This window comes from Haliotis rubra, unplaced genomic scaffold (genome assembly GCF_003918875.1).
Source record: "Haliotis rubra isolate DU_JTF1 unplaced genomic scaffold, ASM391887v1 Scf137, whole genome shotgun sequence".
NCBI lineage: Eukaryota > Metazoa > Mollusca > Gastropoda > Lepetellida > Haliotidae > Haliotis > Haliotis rubra.
Window position 1 is genome coordinate 1,277,191 of NW_025765303.1, and position 5,139 is coordinate 1,282,329.

The 5,139-nt window shown below is 40.7% G+C and overlaps 1 long non-coding RNA gene across 1 annotated transcript; it reads left to right on the plus strand.

The window, feature by feature from the left end:
• The first annotated feature begins 528 nt into the window (after positions 1–528).
• LOC124268260 lies at positions 529–2,249 on the plus strand. Its single transcript, XR_006896250.1, has 3 exons — positions 529–810; positions 1,502–1,695; positions 1,997–2,249. It is a non-coding gene; the product is annotated as an uncharacterized LOC124268260 (long non-coding RNA).
• The last annotated feature ends 2,890 nt before the right edge of the window (positions 2,250–5,139 follow it).

Consider the following 5,139-nt stretch of genomic DNA (forward strand, 5'->3'; position numbering starts at 1 on the left):
TTTTGTGCAACGTTTCCAAAACAGGGAACCTACAGCTTTTTTATTTAATATATTAGGGATGATAAAAAGAAACATTACCTTCGTGTTTGTATCCCAGCGATAATACAAATTTGGTAACACAGCTAATTCTTATACATTATGGTGTGTACATTCTTATACTCGTTGGGTAATCCAGGGATACTCTACAACTTATATAGTCTCCCTGGGTAATCTCAGTATATAGTCTCTGGTGGCGGTTGCTTAAACACAATGTTACAGTACAAAAAGGTAGTGTTTCACCATATATTTGTTTAAAGTTTATACTGAAAGGTACACAGAGCGTGCATCTAGATAAAACATGGACGCCATCGATGGTAGCGAAGATAGCCACAAACCCGAGCATGCTGGGAGGAGCCTTATCACCTGCTGATAAATCCTTCCGCTGACTGCGTGAGTTGACCGCGAAGGTGAATCTTAAACACAGAGCTTTTCGATTGATCCTAGCCCTTGTTGATTCATATATTTCTGTTTTTGAAGCAGAGACAACAAAGGAAGCCACATGCTGTGATGGGGTGACGATGGAGGTACAAAGACAAGGCCCTTTAAAGAAATATAACCCTGTTCCGATCTTTTGAAGCTGTTTTCCCTTTACATCAGTCGTTGCGTTGGTATAAATAAACGTTGGCGATCTTCCACCGAACCAACGCTCGGGACCACGATCACTAAACAGTCACTTGGCTCATCAACAAATCTCTCTTTTTCTGTGAATTCATCCGCAGACCACAAACATCATGAAGTCCACAGTGATCGTTATGGTGGCCATCTGTTTCGGTAAGTCAACGTGCATGTATAAAAGGAAACAGATATATTTTAAGGTAATAAGCTTCAGTGTATTAGGGACTCAATATGTTTAATGAAATACATCACTTGGTACACTATCTGGCTTATGTCAGGATGGTACTTGCCGTGTTTGTTGTTTAACGCCACTCTCAGCAATATCCATGCTACCATGACGACCAAGTTCTTGTTCCACAAAGGATCGTCTTGGCTGGAAGATGGCTTTATGGAACGGGACACTGTATCCACAACTATTTGACTGTAATTCGTCACTACATGGTCATGGCACAGTCTGGATTGTACAGTCGAGAGGTGTGCTTTTATCAATATTGAAAGGCAGTGAGTGCGTGATTGTGGTTTTACGCCTCTCTTAGCAATATTCCAGCAATGTCACTCACCAGAAATGGGCTTTACACATTGTGTCCGTGTGGGGAATCGAACCCTGGTCATGACGAGCGGACGCTTTAACCATTAGGCCACCCAAACGCCCTTAATATGGAAAGGCCTTTGTCGCTTTTATATAATCAGAATACGAACATAGTTTTAGTTCTTAATCTGTAAGTGGAAATATAGTGGATAAGTTTATTTTTTCAACCAGTTCTAAACATTATTAATATGCATCATTACAAGAGCACACGTTTTTCTCAATCGTAGTTTTACGTGTCTGACAATCTCGTTTTTCCAGTTGCCCTAACATTCAATGCTGTTGAGAGCTGTTGTCATCACCGGCATAGTCATCACCGTCACAGCAGCAGCAGCAGCAGTAGCGGCTTGGGCTCAAGCAAGTTCAAGAGTTTCTTTCCCTCAAGTTTCTCTTCGTCTGGACTCAGTTCCTTTGGTGGTTTCGGATCCTTCGGGTCCTTTGGAAGGAAATGAAAGGTAGAATGTACATTTTTACTGTTGCTCAGTTCAACTATTTGGTGTGCCCGGTGTCTGAACCTCAGTACTTATGGCGTAAACTGTATCTAATATTACGGAAGGTAACATCAAAATGTGCCTCATATATACATCTCTTGTGAGGAAAAGAACCCAGGTGTTTGGCGTAAACCCATTAACAATCACATTTAAACATATTCTGAAATATATTCATATTTACGTGGTACAAATGACTTTGAGTATTGATATCGACTGCGATCTGAGTATATGCTTATTCAATGAAGTTCTGCTTTTACTTTTTCAGACTGCACAACACAAGAAGCATTTAGAATGGATAACGAATATGTCAGTGAAATCACCAACGAGTAATAAAAATGTTGACACATAGCAATCCTTTCCTAATTCCTTATGTGTGAGTGATATGAGAATAAATATTGGCTTCATACGTGGTGACTGTCGGAAGAACTGAACTTCAACGTGACGAGCAAACCCCTTCACCACTTAGTGAACCCACGTGAAATAACCAACGAGTAATAAAACTGTAGACACATCGCAAACGTTTTTTATCATTCCTAATGCATCAGTCAATAGGGTCTGTGTGGGGAAGCGAACTTTAGCGTGATTACCAAACACTTTAACCACTTGGCTACCCTAATTGCATAATTAGATTTCAGTGCGAATGTTTTTGAACACATCTGTCAGTAATACAAAGCCAACATCTCGACAGAATGTGCAAGTAGAGTCACGGCTTTGCATGTCATTGGTTGATAGAATGACATTATGATTGAAAACATGAGGGTTCACGGACAAGTCTCGCATTGAAAAACCCTGATCCTCTTTTGAATGGTACCTGTTCTGCTACGGATTCCAACTAGGATTAGAAACATAATAACTCACGATCTCTTGAAAGTATCATGAGGTTCATTTCGTTTGAACTGGACCCACTTGCATCCACTTCAGCCACCATGCTTATCGTATGAGGCGACACGTGTCGTCGTATCCCAATTGCGTAGATCGATGCTCATGATGTTGATCACTGGATTGACTGGTCCAGTCTCAAATATTTATAGTCCGCCGCCATATGGTTAGAATATTATTGAGTGCGGCGTAAAACAACAAACAAACAGACAAAGCAATCTTTGCACAAAGAGGATCGTGACTCCCATACTTTAACATGGACCTTTGTTAAAACCGATCAGCCACAGGGCCATGTTAGCGGCCCTACACTCTTCCTTGTCAGTGTCCTGTAAGATATACATGTTTTTAACATTAGAGCGTGTACACTGTTTTACAACATAAGGGTGTGGAGGTTGATGCTTAGTACAGTTGCAGGGGACTTGTTGTCACCCACAGTGGTTTCCGGAGAAACTACTCATGTAGATTCATGTATAATGTAGAATATTTCATTCTTAAATTTTAATTTTAATTCTCATTCAGCAAATCGTCTTCCGTCTGCAATTTGCTGTGTTGCACACTTTACTGTTTCAAGGCAAGAGAACAACCCTGGTCATTTTTAAAAGTTCCTTTAAGAACAGTACTCACATACTAGTATAGTAGGCCATTAACATACAACATATCTTACACAAGGTGACTGGGATATTTAAAAGAAAGTGTTTCCACCTCCCGCGAAGCACACGTGCGAAAATCGTAACCAAAGTTGAATATTACTAAGTGTATCTCACATCTCCCACGCAACTGACCAGGTGATAGGAAGTTTACTCATTCAGACGTACGTCGACACGGCGGGGTGTCTCAACAGTTTGTATTGTTAAACACCTGAAGCGAAATTAACCAGGTGTTTGCTAGAAGTAAAAGCGATAACCCTAAAACAACAAATATAACATATATTTTCTGCTACATGATAACATCTCCCACATCGTGTTTGCACATTGTTATATTTATTTAATTTTATATAAATTTACTTAAAAGTTTGATAATTGATCCAAAACAGTCGAAATGGCACCCTGCTGTTCAATCGGCTCACTCAGGACGGTGGTGCGCCCATGAGTCTTCCGGCTTCATGGGGTACAGGTTCTGATGTGCACGTCCATATCACTATGCACACACTGTAAGGGGTAATATCTATCTCTTAAATAGACCTTACGCCTGGGTAGTAATTCATAATTTCGTAAAGCTTGAGATAAACCTTATTCAGTTTCAGGATGAACAAACTTATCGTCTTCTCAGGTGTTCTGCTTGTGTTGGGTAAGGTTTTCTGTAATGTCTTTGTTCCATCACTTGGTTTGGTCGTAGTGGTTTTGTAGAATTAGTATTTATATGTAAATCAGAAACTCTCTCCCATTGGATTAGATGGACGTTTGGGTGGAAAAGGCAATCATTAATTGTTTGCACTGAAAATATACATTAAGCTATGTCAGTTTTAGGACCATTGGGATGTAGGTTGTCCTGGTGTGAAACCAAAGGCCTGTGAAAGGTATTATATTCAGTTTATAAAACGTCTGTAAAACCAGTGAGTTGTGAAAAACTGCGACTTCGATGAGACATTCACTTTAAATTGTTTGGTTTGTGAATCCACACTTCTTTGTTGGAAATATGCTGATTTGAAAATATTTTTCCCTATGGTGTGTTGTACATGTACACCAGAATGAAAACATCCCAGTTGTTGCACCTGTAGACACGACTGCTTTTACAGAGCACACATGTGGCCACTGAAAGTGACATTTTTTGCGCAGTAATATTAACTCATATGAATTCATATTTTGTCGTTACGATGCAGCTGCAACTCTTGAGATGTCATCTTGTCACCATCACCATGGGCACGGTCACCATGGCAGCTCTTCAGGCTCTTCCGGGTCTTCTGGCTCTTCCGGTTCCTCCGGATCTTCCGGATCTTCCAGCTCCTCCAGCTGTGGGTGTTGTGGTTCCAGCAAGAGTTCCTCTTCCTCCAGTGAGTCCTACCCTCTGTTCATCCCAGTCCCCATGTCTGGCCACAGCTCTGGATCTCACCACTCCGGATCCGGATCAGGAAGTAACTTGGCGCTTCTAGCTGGACTCATCGGCTGAGATATGTATTGTACATGACCGGAATAAAGAAAGGATGATGAACTATATCGGATCTGTCATTGTTCTTGTGCAGTAAAGATAAAATGTCCTAACAAATCCAAATAGAAGTTATAAGATGAGTTTGTGTACTTCTCTCTGACCTTTGTATTGTTTCTAATAGAAAGTCAGCAATCGACGTTAGAGTTTAAACTACGCAATACACTCATTAATTGATGCACCCCACCTGGGAGAGACGTCAGACTTTTATGTGAACAAAACATTATCCCCCCGAGCTTAGCACAGCAACATCGCTTTCCGACACCAGTATAAAAAAGCAGCCCATGAATTGGCAAACAATTCCGCCACCTGTACTATTTCTAATGTAAGTGATCACCAGTGCCACAACGCCATGAATTCAACTAGATCTTTACAGAAACAGAGAAA